General features: G+C 45.3%; 1 non-coding gene across 1 annotated transcript; it reads right to left on the bottom strand.

Moving 5' to 3' along the window:
* Nucleotides 1–12393: 12393 nt before the first annotated feature.
* Nucleotides 12394–12467, bottom strand: trnai-aau (transfer RNA isoleucine (anticodon AAU)). Its single transcript has one exon. It is a non-coding gene; the product is annotated as a tRNA-Ile (tRNA).
* Between the last annotated feature and the right edge of the window lie 2994 nt (nucleotides 12468–15461).

Below are 15461 nucleotides of genomic sequence, written 5' to 3'. Positions count from 1 at the left end.
TAGAGTGCTTGCTTAGCATGCGAGAGGTAGTGGGATCGATGCCCACATTCTCCAAAAAACATTTTTTTTTTGTGCATCCAAGAAAGCTCCAGTTCACACTTCATGCAGTTTTGTCTAACTACAACCTACTGTCATGTAACAATGACAAGCAACTTTCATGTAACACTGATGTCACAATGTCAGATGAAAACGAATGACATGACTTACTATCAGAGGAGCAGCGTAGCACACACAATTGATGCCCACAAACAAAGCTGTGGGAAGTTTCCTTGAAGCCAATGCAGAGGGTAAAGAAAAACAACAACTTAAAATGTACCTCATGGCCAGTACGGGTATCGAACCCACGACCTTGGTGTTATTAGCACCAAGCTCTAACCAACGGAGCTAACCAGCCGCTTGTAAAGGAGCAACATTTGTAGGATGCACAGAGCCTCGGCCAGTGCTGGCGCGTAAACGAGCAAGTCCACCAACAGCATAGCCTGACAAGACTGGACCCTCTTGGTTGCTCCTTGTGGAAAATCATACAGGCTGGTGAATTAGCTCAAATGGTAAAGTGCTTGCTTAGCATGCGAGAGGTAGTGGGATCGATGCCCACATTCTCCAAAAAACACAATTTTTTTGTGGATCCACGAAAGCTCCAGTTCACACTTCATGCAGTTTTGTCTAACGACAACCTACTGTCATGTAACAATGACAAGCAACTTTCATGTAACACTGATGTCACAATGTCAGATGAAAACGAATGACATGACTTACTTTCAGAGGAGCAGCGTAGCACACACAATTGATGCCCACAAACAAAGGTGTGGGAAGTTTTCTTGAAGCCAATGCAGAGGGTAAAGAAAAACATTAAGTTAAAATGTACCTCATGGCCAGTACGGCGATCGAACCCACGACCTTGGCGTTATTAGCACCACACTCTAACCAACTGAGCTAACCGGCCGCTTGCAAAGGAGCAACATTTTTAGGATGCACAGAGCCTCGGCCAGTGCTGGCGCGTAAACGAGCAAGTCCACCAACAGCATAGCCTGACAAGACTGGACCATCTTGGTTGCTCCTTGTGGCAAATCATAAAGGCTGGGGAATTAGCTCAAATGGTAGAGTGCTTGCTTAGCATGCGAGAGGTAGTGGGATCGATGCCCACATTCTCCAAAAAACAATTTTTTTTTGTGCATCCAAGAAAGCTCCAGTTCACACTTCATGCAGTTTTGTCTAACTACAACCTACTGTCATGTAACAATGACAAGCAACTTTCAGGTAACACTGATGTCACAATGTCAGATGAAAACGAATGACATGACTTACTATCAGAGGAGCAGCGTAGCACACACAATTGATGCCCACAAACAAAGCTGTGGGAAGTTTCCTTGAAGCCAATGCAGAGGGTAAAGAAAAATAACAACTTAAAATTACCTCATGGCCAGTACGGGTATCGAACCCACGACCTTGGCGTTATTAGCACCATGCTCTAACCAACGTGGTAACCGGCCGCTTGTAAAGGAGCAACATTTTTAGGATGCACAGAGCCTCGGCCAGTGCTGGCGCGTAAACGAGCAAGTCCACCAACAGCATAGCCTGACAAGACTGGACCCTCTTGGTTGCTCCTTGTGGCAAATCTTACAGGCTGGGGAATTAGCTCAAATGGTAGAGTTCTTGCTTAGCATGCGAGAGGTAGTGGGATCGATGCCCACATTCTCCAAAAAACATTTTTTTTTTGTGCATCCAAGAAAGCTCCAGTTCACACTTCATGCAGTTTTGTCTAACTACAACCTACTGTCATGTAACAATGACAAGCAACTTTCATGTAACACTGATGTCACAATGTCAGATGAAAACGAATGACATGACTTACTTTCAGAGGAGCAGCGTAGCACACACAATTGATGCCCACAAACAAAGGTGTGGGAAGTTTTCTTGAAGCCAATGCAGAGGGTAAAGAAAAACAACAACTTAAAATGTACCTCATGGCCAGTACGGGAATCGAACCCACGACCTTGGCGTTATTAGCACCATGCTCTAACCAACGGAGCTAACTGGCCGCTTGTAAAGGAGCAACATTTTTAGGATGCACAGAGCCTCGGCCAGTGCTGGCGCGTAAACGAGCAAGTCCACCAACAGCATAGCCTGACAAGACTGGACCATCTTGGTTGCTCCTTGTGGCAAATCACAAAGGCTGGGGAATTAGCTCAAATGGTAGAGTGCTTGCTTAGCATGCGAGAGGTAGTGGGATCGATGCCCACATTCTCCAAAAAACATTTTTTTTTTGTGCATCCAAGAAAGCTCCAGTTCACACTTCATGCAGTTTTGTCTAACTACAACCTACTGTCATGTAACAATGACAAGCAACTTTCATGTAACACTGATGTCACAATGTCAGATGAAAACGAATGACATGACTTACTATCAGAGGAGCAGCGTAGCACACACAATTGATGCCCACAAACAAAGCTGTGGGAAGTTTCCTTGAAGCCAATGCAGAGGGTAAAGAAAAACAACAACTTAAAATGTACCTCATGGCCAGTACGGGTATCGAACCCACGACCTTGGCGTTATTAGCACCATGCTCTAACCAACGGAGCTAACCGGCCGCTTGTAAAGGATCAACATTTTTAGGATGCACAGAGCGTAGGCCAGTGCTGGCGCGTAAACGAGCAAGTCCACCAACAGCATAGCCTGACAAGACTGGACCGTCTTGGTTGCTCCTTGTGGCAAATCATAAAGGCTGGGGAATTAGCTCAAATGGTAGAGTGCTTGCTTAGCATGCGAGAGGTAGTGGGATCGATGCCCACATTCTCCAAAAAAACATTTTTTTTTGTGCATCCAAGAAAGCTCCAGTTCACATTTCATGCAGTTTTGTCTAACTACAACCTACTGTCATGTAACAATGACAAGCAACTTTCATGTAACACTGATGTCACAATGTCAGATGAAAACGAATGACATGACTTACTATCAGAGGAGCAGCGAAGCACACACAATTGATGCCCACAAACAAAGCTGTGGGAAGTTTCCTTGAAGCCAATGCAGAGGGTAAAGAAAAACAACAACTTAAAATGTACCTCATGTCCAGTACGTGTATCGAACCCACGTCCTTGGCATTATTAGCACCATGCTCTAACCAACGGAGCTAACCGGCCGCTTGTAAAGGAGCAACATTTTTAGGATGCACAGAGCCTCGGCCAGTGCTGGCGCGTAAACGAGCAAGTCCACCAACAGCATAGCCTGACAAGACTGGACCCTCTTGGTTGCTCCTTGTGGCAAATCATACAGGCTGGGGATTTAGCTCAAATGGTAGTGTGCTTGCTTAGCATGCGAGAGGTAGTGGGATCGATGCCCACATTCTCCAAAAAACAATTTTTTTTTGTGCATCCAAGAAAGCTCCAGTTCACATTTCATGCAGTTTTGTCTAACGACAACCTACTGTCATGTAACAATGACAAGCAACTTTCATGTAACACTGATGTCACAATGTTAGATGAAAACGAATGACATGACTTACTTTCAGAGGAGCAGCGTAGCACACACAATTGATGCCCACAAACAAAGGTGTGGGAAGTTTTCTTGAAGCCAATGCAGAGGGTAAAGAAAAACAACAACTTAAAATGTACCTCATGGCCAGTACGGGGATCCAACCCACGAGCTTGGCGTTATTAGCACCACGCTCTAACCAACTGAGCTAACCGGTCGCTTGCAAAGGAGCAACATTTTTAGGATGCACAGAGCCTCGGCCAGTGCTGGCGCGTAAACGAGCAAGTCCGCCAACAGCATAGCCTGACAAGACTGGACCATCTTGGTTGCTCCTTGTGGCAAATAATAAAGGCTGGGGAATTAGCTGAAATGGTAGAGTGCTTGCTTAGCATGCGAGAGGTAGTGGGATCGATGCCCACATTCTCCAAAAAACATTTTTTTTTTGTGCATCCAAGAAAGCTCCAGTTCACACTTCATGCAGTTTTGTCTAACGACAACCTACTGTCATGTAACAATGACAAGCAACTTTCATGTAACACTGATGTCACAATGTCAGATGAAAACGAATGACATGACTTACTTTCAGAGGAGCAGCGTAGCACACACAATTGATGCCCACAAACAAAGGTGTGGGAAGTTTTCTTGAAGCCAATGCAGAGGGTAAAGAAAAACATTAAGTTAAAATGAACCTCATGGCCAGTACGGGGATCGAACCCACGACCTTGGCGTTATTAGCACCACCTTGTAACCAACTGAGCTAACCGGCCGCTTGCAAAGGAGCAACATTTTTAGGATGCACAGAGCCTCGGCCAGTGCTGGCGCGTAAACGAGCAAGTCCACCAACAGCATAGCCTGACAAGACTGGACCCTCTTGGTTGCTCCTTGTGGCAAATCTTACAGGCTGGGGAATTAGCTCAAATGGTAGAGTTCTTGCTTAGCATGCGAGAGGTAGTGGGATCGATGCCCACATTCTCCAAAAAACATTTTTTTTTTGTGCATCCAAGAAAGCTCCAGTTCACACTTCATGCAGTTTTGTCTAACTACAACCTACTGTCATGTAACAATGACAAGCAACTTTCATGTAACACTGATGTCACAATGTCAGATGAAAACGAATGACATGACTTACTTTCAGAGGAGCAGCGTAGCACACACAATTGATGCCCACAAACAAAGGTGTGGGAAGTTTTCTTGAAGCCAATGCAGAGGGTAAAGAAAAACAACAACTTAAAATGTACCTCATGGCCAGTACGGGAATCGAACCCACGACCTTGGCGTTATTAGCACCATGCTCTAACCAACGGAGCTAACTGGCCGCTTGTAAAGGAGCAACATTTTTAGGATGCACAGAGCCTCGGCCAGTGCTGGCGCGTAAACGAGCAAGTCCACCAACAGCATAGCCTGACAAGACTGGACCATCTTGGTTGCTCCTTGTGGCAAATCACAAAGGCTGGGGAATTAGCTCAAATGGTAGAGTGCTTGCTTAGCATGCGAGAGGTAGTGGGATCGATGCCCACATTCTCCAAAAAACATTTTTTTTTTGTGCATCCAAGAAAGCTCCAGTTCACACTTCATGCAGTTTTGTCTAACTACAACCTACTGTCATGTAACAATGACAAGCAACTTTCATGTAACACTGATGTCACAATGTCAGATGAAAACGAATGACATGACTTACTATCAGAGGAGCAGCGTAGCACACACAATTGATGCCCACAAACAAAACTGTGGGAAGTTTCCTTGAAGCCAATGCAGAGGGTAAAGAAAAACAACAACTTAAAATGTACCTCATGGCCAGTACGGGTATCGAACCCACGACCTTGGCGTTATTAGCACCATGCTCTAACCAACGGAGCTAACCGGCCGCTTGTAAAGGATCAACATTTTTAGGATGCACAGAGCGTAGGCCAGTGCTGGCGCGTAAACGAGCAAGTCCACCAACAGCATAGCCTGACAAGACTGGACCGTCTTGGTTGCTCCTTGTGGCAAATCATAAAGGCTGGGGAATTAGCTCAAATGGTAGAGTGCTTGCTTAGCATGCGAGAGGTAGTGGGATCGATGCCCACATTCTCCAAAAAAACATTTTTTTTTGTGCATCCAAGAAAGCTCCAGTTCACATTTCATGCAGTTTTGTCTAACTACAACCTACTGTCATGTAACAATGACAAGCAACTTTCATGTAACACTGATGTCACAATGTCAGATGAAAACGAATGACATGACTTACTATCAGAGGAGCAGCGAAGCACACACAATTGATGCCCACAAACAAAGCTGTGGGAAGTTTCCTTGAAGCCAATGCAGAGGGTAAAGAAAAACAACAACTTAAAATGTACCTCATGTCCAGTACGTGTATCGAACCCACGACCTTGGCATTATTAGCACCATGCTCTAACCAACGGAGCTAACCGTCCGCTTGTAAAGGAGCAACATTTTTAGGATGCACAGAGCCTCGGCCAGTGCTGGCGCGTAAACGAGCAAGTCCACCAACAGCATAGCCTGACAAGACTGGACCCTCTTGGTTGCTCCTTGTGGCAAATCATACAGGCTGGGGATTTAGCTCAAATGGTAGTGTGCTTGCTTAGCATGCGAGAGGTAGTGGGATCGATGCCCACATTCTCCAAAAAACAATTTTTTTTTGTGCATCCAAGAAAGCTCCAGTTCACATTTCATGCAGTTTTGTCTAACGACAACCTACTGTCATGTAACAATGACAAGCAACTTTCATGTAACACTGATGTCACAATGTTAGATGAAAACGAATGACATGACTTACTTTCAGAGGAGCAGCATAGCACACACAATTGATGCCCACAAACAAAGGTGTGGGAAGTTTTCTTGAAGCCAATGCAGAGGGTAAAGAAAAACAACAACTTAAAATGTACCTCATGGCCAGTACGGGGATCCAACCCACGAGCTTGGCGTTATTAGCACCACGCTCTAACCAACTGAGCTAACCGGTCGCTTGCAAAGGAGCAACATTTTTAGGATGCACAGAGCCTCGGCCAGTGCTGGCGCGTAAACGAGCAAGTCCGCCAACAGCATAGCCTGACAAGACTGGACCATCTTGGTTGCTCCTTGTGGCAAATCATAAAGGCTGGGGAATTAGCTGAAATGGTAGAGTGCTTGCTTAGCATGCGAGAGGTAGTGGGATTGATGCCCACATTCTCCAAAAAACATTTTTTTTTTGTGCATCCAAGAAAGCTCCAGTTCACACTTCATGCAGTTTTGTCTAACGACAACCTACTGTCATGTAACAATGACAAGCAACTTTCATGTAACACTGATGTCACAATGTCAGATGAAAACGAATGACATGACTTACTTTCAGAGGAGCAGCGTAGCACACACAATTGATGCCCACAAACAAAGGTGTGGGAAGTTTTCTTGAAGCCAATGCAGAGGGTAAAGAAAAATAACAACTTAAAATTACCTCATGGCCAGTACGGGTATCGAACCCACGACCTTGGCGTTATTAGCACCATGCTCTAACCAACGTGGTAACCGGCCGCTTGTAAAGGAGCAACATTTTTAGGATGCACAGAGCCTCGGCCAGTGCTGGCGCGTAAACGAGCAAGTCCACCAACAGCATAGCCTGACAAGACTGGACCCTCTTGGTTGCTCCTTGTGGCAAATCTTACAGGCTGGGGAATTAGCTCAAATGGTAGAGTTCTTGCTTAGCATGCGAGAGGTAGTGGGATCGATGCCCACATTCTCCAAAAAACAATTTTTTTTTGTGCATCCAAGAAAGCTCCAGTTCACACTTCATGCAGTTTTGTCTAACTACAACCTACTGTCATGTAACAATGACAAGCAACTTTCATGTAACACTGATGTCATAATGTCAGATGAAAACGAATGACATGACTTACTTTCAGAGGAGCAGCGTAGCACACACAATTGATGCCCACAAACAAAGGTGTGGGAAGTTTTCTTGAAGCCAATGCAGAGGGTAAAGAAAAACAACAACTTAAAATGTACCTCATGGCCAGTACGGGAATCGAACCCACGACCTTGGCGTTATTAGCACCATGCTCTAACCAACGGAGCTAACTGGCCGCTTGTAAAGGAGCAACATTTTTAGGATGCACAGAGCCTCGGCCAGTGCTGGCGCGTAAACGAGCAAGTCCACCAACAGCATAGCCTGACAAGACTGGACCATCTTGGTTGCTCCTTGTGGCAAATCACAAAGGCTGGGGAATTAGCTCAAATGGTAGAGTGCTTGCTTAGCATGCGAGAGGTAGTGGGATCGATGCCCACATTCTCCAAAAAACATTTTTTTTTTGTGCATCCAAGAAAGCTCCAGTTCACACTTCATGCAGTTTTGTCTAACTACAACCTACTGTCATGTAACAATGACAAGCAACTTTCATGTAACACTGATGTCACAATGTCAGATGAAAACGAATGACATGACTTACTATCAGAGGAGCAGCGTAGCACACACAATTGATGCCCACAAACAAAGCTGTGGGAAGTTTCCTTGAAGCCAATGCAGAGGGTAAAGAAAAACAACAACTTAAAATGTACGTCATGGCCAGTACGGGTATCGAACCCACGACCTTGGCGTTATTAGCACCATGCTCTAACCAACGGAGCTAACCGGCCGCTTGTAAAGGATCAACATTTTTAGGATGCACAGAGCGTAGGCCAGTGCTGGCGCGTAAACGAGCAAGTCCACCAACAGCATAGCCTGACAAGACTGGACCGTCTTGGTTGCTCCTTGTGGCAAATCATAAAGGCTGGGGAATTAGCTCAAATGGTAGAGTGCTTGCTTAGCATGCGAGAGGTAGTGGGATCGATGCCCACATTCTCCAAAAAAACATTTTTTTTTGTGCATCCAAGAAAGCTCCAGTTCACATTTCATGCAGTTTTGTCTAACTACAACCTACTGTCATGTAACAATGACAAGCAACTTTCATGTAACACTGATGTCACAATGTCAGATGAAAACGAATGACATGACTTACTATCAGAGGAGCAGCGAAGCACACACAATTGATGCCCACAAACAAAGCTGTGGGAAGTTTCCTTGAAGCCAATGCAGAGGGTAAAGAAAAACAACAACTTAAAATGTACCTCATGTCCAGTACGTGTATCGAACCCACGACCTTGGCATTATTAGCACCATGCTCTAACCAACGGAGCTAACCGGCCGCTTGTAAAGGAGCAACATTTTTAGGATGCACAGAGCCTCGGCCAGTGCTGGCGCGTAAACGAGCAAGTCCACCAACAGCATAGCCTGACAAGACTGGACCCTCTTGGTTGCTCCTTGTGGCAAATCATACAGGCTGGGGATTTAGCTCAAATGGTAGTGTGCTTGCTTAGCATGCGAGAGGTAGTGGGATCGATGCCCACATTCTCCAAAAAACAATTTTTTTTTGTGCATCCAAGAAAGCTCCAGTTCACATTTCATGCAGTTTTGTCTAACGACAACCTACTGTCATGTAACAATGACAAGCAACTTTCATGTAACACTGATGTCACAATGTTAGATGAAAACGAATGACATGACTTACTTTCAGAGGAGCAGCGTAGCACACACAATTGATGCCCACAAACAAAGGTGTGGGAAGTTTTCTTGAAGCCAATGCAGAGGGTAAAGAAAAACAACAACTTAAAATGAACCTCATGGCCAGTACGGGGATCCAACCCACGAGCTTGGCGTTATTAGCACCATGCTCTAACCAACGTGGTAACCGGCCGCTTGTAAAGGAGCAACATTTTTAGGATGCACAGAGCCTCGGCCAGTGCTGGCGCGTAAACGAGCAAGTCCACCAACAGCATAGCCTGACAAGACTGGACCCTCTTGGTTGCTCCTTGTGGCAAATCATACAGACTGGGGAATTAGCTCAAATGGTAGCGTGCTTGCTTAGCATGCGAGAGGTAGTGCGATCGATGCCCACATTCTCCAAAAAACATTTTTTTTTTGTGCATCCAAGAAAGCTCCAGTTCACACTTCATGCAGTTTTGTCTAACTACAACCTACTGTCATGTAACAATGACAAGCAACTTTCATGTAACACTGATGTCACAATGTCAGATGAAAACGAATGACATGACTTACTATCAGAGGAGCAGCGTAGCACACACAATTGATGCCCACAAACAAAGCTGTGGGAAGTTTCCTTGAAGCCAATGCAGAGGGTAAAGAAAAACAACAACTTAAAATGTACCTCATGGCCAGAACGGGTATTGAACCCACGACCTTGGCGTTATTAGCACCATGCTCTAACCAACGGAGCTAACCGGCCGCTTGTAAAGGATCAACATTTTTAGGATGCACAGAGCGTAGGCCAGTGCTGGCGCGTAAACGAGCAAGTCCACCAACAGCATAGCCTGACAAGACTGGACCCTCTTGGTTGCTCCTTGTGGCAAATCATAAAGGCTGGGGAATTAGCTCAAATGGTAGAGTGCTTGCTTAGCATGCGAGAGGTAGTGGGATCGATGCCCACATTCTCCAAAAAAACATTTTTTTTTGTGCATCCAAGAAAGCTCCAGTTCACATTTCATGCAGTTTTGTCTAACTACAACCTACTGTCATGTAACAATGACAAGCAACTTTCATGTAACACTGATGTCACAATGTCAGATGAAAACGAATGACATGACTTACTATCAGAGGAGCAGCGAAGCACACACAATTGATGCCCACAAACAAAGCTGTGGGAAGTTTCCTTGAAGCCAATGCAGAGGGTAAAGAAAAACAACAACTTAAAATGTACCTCATGTCCAGTACGTGTATCGAACCCACGACCTTGGCATTATTAGCACCATGCTCTAACCAACGGTGCTAACCGGCCGCTTGTAAAGGAGCAACATTTTTAGGATGCACGGAGCCTCGGCCAGTGCTGGCGCGTAAACGAGCAAGTCCACCAACAGCATAGCCTGACAAGACTGGACCCTCTTGGTTGCTCCTTGTGGCAAATCATACAGGCTGGGGATTTAGCTCAAATGGTAGTGTGCTTGCTTAGCATGCGAGAGGTAGTGCGATCGATGCCCACATTCTCCAAAAAACATTTTTTTTTTGTGCATCCAAGAAAGCTCCAGTTCACACTTCATGCAGTTTTGTCTAACTACAACCTACTGTCATGTAACAATGACAAGCAACTTTCATGTAACACTGATGTCACAATGTCAGATGAAAACGAATGACATGACTTACTATCAGAGGAGCAGCGTAGCACACACAATTGATGCCCACAAACAAAGCTGTGGGAAGTTTCCTTGAAGCCAATGCAGAGGGTAAAGAAAAACAACAACTTAAAATGTACCTCATGGCCAGTACGGGTATTGAACCCACGACCTTGGCGTTATTAGCACCATGCTCTAACCAACGGAGCTAACCGGCCGCTTGTAAAGGAGCAACATTTTTAGGATGCACAGAGCCACGGCCAGTGCTGGCGCGTAAACGAGCAAGTCCACCAACAGCATAGCCTGACAAGACTGGACCCTCTTGGTTGCTCCTTGTGGCAAATCATACAGCCTGGGGAATTAGCTCAAATGGTAGAGTGCTTGCTTAGCATGCGAGCGGTAGTGGGATCGATGCCCACATTCTCCAAAAAACATTTTTTTTTTGTGCATCCAAGAAAGCTCCAGTTCACACTTCATGCAGTTTTGTCTAACGACAACCTACTGTCATGTAACAATGACAAGCAACTTTCATGTAACACTGATGTCACAATGTCAGATGAAAACGAATGACATGACTTACTATCAGAGGAGCAGCTTAGCACACACAATTGATGCCCACAAACAAAGCTGTGGGAAGTTTCCTTGAAGCCAATGCAGAGGGTAAAGAAAAACAACAACTTAAAATGTACCTCATGGCCAGTACGGGTATCGAACCCACGACCTTGGCATTATTAGCACCATGCTCTAACCAACGGAGCTAACCGGCCGCTTGTAAAGGATCAACATTTTTAGGATGCACAGAGCGTAGGCCAGTGCTGGCGCGTAAACGAGCAAGTCCACCAACAGCATAGCCTGACAAGACTGGACCCTCTTGGTTGCTCCTTGTGGCAAATCATAAAGGCTTGGGAATTAGCTCAAATGGTAGAGTGCTTGCTTTGCATGCGAGAGGTAGTGGGATCGATGCCCACATTCTCCAAAAAAACATTTTTTTTTGTGCATCCAAGAAAGCTCCAGTTCACATTTCATGCAGTTTTGTCTAACTACAACCTACTGTCATGTAACAATGACAAGCAACTTTCATGTAACACTGATGTCACAATGTCAGATGAAAACGAATGACATGACTTACTATCAGAGGAGCAGCGAAGCACACACAATTGATGCCCACAAACAAAGCTGTGGGAAGTTTCCTTGAAGCCAATGCAGAGGGTAAAGAAAAACAACAACTTAAAATGTACCTCATGTCCAGTACGGGTATCGAACCCACGAACTTGGCATTATTAACACCATGCTCTAACCAACGGAGCTAACCGGCCGCTTGTAAAGGAGCAACATTTTTAGGATGCACAGAGCCTCGGCCAGTGCTGGCGCGTAAACGAGCAAGTCCACCATCAGCATAGCCTGACAAGACTGGACCCTCTTGGTTGCTCCTTGTGGCAAATCATACAGGCTGGTGAATTAGCTCAAATGGTACAGTGCTTGCTTAGCATGCGAGAGGTAGTGGGATCGATGCCCACATTCTCCAAAAAACACAATTTTTTTGTGGATCCAAGAAAGCTCCAGTTCACACTTCATGCAGTTTTGTCTAACGACAAGCTACTGTCATGTAACAATGACAAGCAACTTTCATGTAACACTGATGTCACAATGTCAGATGAAAACGAATTACATGACTTACTTTCAGAGGAGCAGCGTAGCACACACAATTGATGCCCACAAACAAAGCTGTGGGAAGTTTCCTTGAAGCCAATGCAGAGGGTAAAGAAAAACAACAACTTAAAATGTACCTCATGGCCAGTACGGGGATCGAACCCACGACCTTGGCGTTATTAGCACAACACTCTAACCAACTGAGCTAACCGGCCGCTTGCAAAGGAGCAACATTTTTAGGATGCACAGAGCCTCGGCCAGTGCTGGCGCGTAAACGAGCAAGTCCACCAACAGCATAGCCTGACAAGACTGGACCCTCTTGGTTGCTCCTTGTGGCAAATCATAAAGGCTGGGGAATTAGCTCAAATGGTAGAGTGCTTGCTTTGCATGTGAGAGGTAGTGGGATCGATGCCCACATTCTCCAAAAAACATTTTTTTTTGTGCATCCAAGAAAGCTCCAGTTCACATTTCATGCAGTTTTGTCTAACTACAACCTACTGTCATGTAACAATGACAAGCAACTTTCATGTAACACTGATGTCACAATGTCAGATGAAAACGAATGACATGACTTACTATCAGAGGAGCAGCGAAGCACACACAATTGATGCCCACAAACAAAGCTGTGGGAAGTTTCCTTGAAGCCAATGCAGAGGGTAAAGAAAAACAACAACTTAAAATGTACCTCATGTCCAGTACGGGTATCGAACCCACGAACTTGGCATTATTAGCACCATGCTCTAACCAACGGATCTAACCGGCCGCTTGTAAAGGAGCAACATTTTTAGGATGCACAGAGCCTCGGCCAGTGCTGGCGCGTAAACGAGCAAGTCCACCATCAGCATAGCCTGACAAGACTGGACCCTCTTGGTTGCTCCTTGTGGCAAATCATACAGGCTGGTGAATTAGCTCAAATGGTAAAGTGCTTGCTTAGCATGCGAGAGGTAGTGGGATCGATGCCCACATTCTCCAAAAAACACAATTTTTTTGTGGATCCAAGAAAGCTCCAGTTCACACTTCATGCAGTTTTGTCTAACGACAACCTACTGTCATGTAACAATGACAAGCAACTTTCATGTAACACTGATGTCACAATGTCAGATGAAAAAGAATTACATGACTTACTTTCAGAGGAGCAGCGTAGCACACACAATTGATGCCCACAAACAAAGCTGTGGGAAGTTTCCTTGAAGCCAATGCAGAGGGTAAAGAAAAACAACAACTTAAAATGTACCTCATGGCCAGTACGGGGATCGAACCCACGACCTTGGCGTTATTAGCACCACACTCTAACCAACTGAGCTATCCGGCCGCTTGGAAAGGAGCAACATTTTTAGGATGCACAGAGCCTCGGCCAGTGCTGGCGCGTAAACGAGCAAGTCCACCAACAGCATAGCCTGACAAGACTGGACCATCTTGGTTGCTCCTTGTGGCAAATCATAAAGGCTCGGGAATTAGCTCAAATGGTAGAGTGCTTACATAGCATGCGAGAGGTAGTGGGATCGATGCCCACATTCTCCAAAAAACAATTTTTTTTTGTGCATCCAAGAAAGCTCCAGTTCACACTTCATGCAGTTTTGTCTAACTACAACCTACTGTCATGTAACAATGACAAGCAACTTTCATGTAACACTGATGTCACAATGTCAGATGAAAACGAATGACATGACTTACTATCAGAGGAGCAGCATAGCACACACAATTGATGCCCACAAACAAAGCTGTGGGAAGTTTCCTTGAAGCCAATGCAGAGGGTAAAGAAAAACAACAACTTAAAATGTATCGCATGACCAGTACGGGTATCGAACCCACGACCTTGGCGATATTAGCACCATCCTCTAACCAAAGGAGCTAACCGGCAGCTTGTAAAGGAGCAACATTTTTAGGATGCACAGAGCCTCGGCCAGTGCTGGCGCGTAAACGAGCAAGTCCACCATCAGCATAGCCTGACAAGACTGGACCCTCTTGGTTGCTCCTTGTGGCAAATCTTACAGGCTGGTGAATTAGCTCAAATGGTAAAGTGCTTGCTTAGCATGCGAGAGGTAGTGGGATCGATGCCCACATTCTCCAAAAAACACAATTTTTTTGTGGATCCAAGAAAGCTCCAGTTCACACTTCATGCAGTTTTGTCTAACGACAACCTACTGTCATGTAACAATGACAAGCAACTTTCATGTAACACTGATGTCACAATGTCAGATGAAAACGAATTACATGACTTACTTTCAGAGGAGCAGCGTAGCACACACAATTGATGCCCACAAACAAAGCTGTGGGAAGTTTCCTTGAAGCCAATGCAGAGGGTAAAGAAAAACAACAACTTAAAATGTACCTCATGGCCAGTACGGGGATCGAACCCACGACCTTGGCGTTATTAGCACCACACTCTAACCAACTGAGCTATCCGGCCGCTTGGAAAGGAGCAACATTTTTAGGATGCACAGAGCCTCGGCCAGTGCTGGCGCGTAAACGAGCAAGTCCACCAACAGCATAGCCTGACAAGACTGGACCATCTTGGTTGCTCCTTGTGGCAAATCATAAAGACTCGGGAATTAGCTCAAATGGTAGAGTGCTTACATAGCATGCGAGAGGTAGTGGGATCGATGCCCACATTCTCCAAAAAACATTTTTTTTTTGTGCATCCAAGAAAGCTCCAGTTCACACTTCATGCAGTTTTGTCTAACTACAACCTACTGTCATGTAACAATGACAAGCAACTTTCATGTAACACTGATGTCACAATGTCAGATGAAAACGAATGACATGACTTACTATCAGAGGAGCAGCATAGCACACACAATTGATGCCCACAAACAAAGCTGTGGGAAGTTTCCTTGAAGCCAATGCAGAGGGTAAAGAAAAACAACAACTTAAAATGTATCGCATGGCCAGTACGGGTATCGAACCCACGACCTTGGCTTTATTAGCACCATGCTCTAACCAAAGGAGCTAACCGGCAGCTTGTAAAGGAGCAACATTTTTAGGATGCACAGAGCCTCGGCCAGTGCTGGCGCGTAAACGAGCAAGTCCACCAACAGCATAGCCTGACAAGACTGGACCATCTTGGTTGCTCCTTGTGGCAAATCACAAAGGCTGGGGAATTAGCTCAAATGGTAGAGTGCTTGCTTAGCATGCGAGAGGTAGTGGGATCGATGCCCACATTCTCCAAAAAACATTTTTTTTTTGTGCATCCAAGAAAGCTCCAGTTC

Source organism: Salvelinus fontinalis, chromosome 22 (genome assembly GCF_029448725.1).
Source record: "Salvelinus fontinalis isolate EN_2023a chromosome 22, ASM2944872v1, whole genome shotgun sequence".
NCBI classification, from domain to species: Eukaryota; Metazoa; Chordata; class Actinopteri; order Salmoniformes; family Salmonidae; genus Salvelinus; species Salvelinus fontinalis.
The sequence above is the reverse complement of the archived record's forward strand: the minus strand, read 5'-3'. Positions and strand labels throughout refer to the sequence as shown.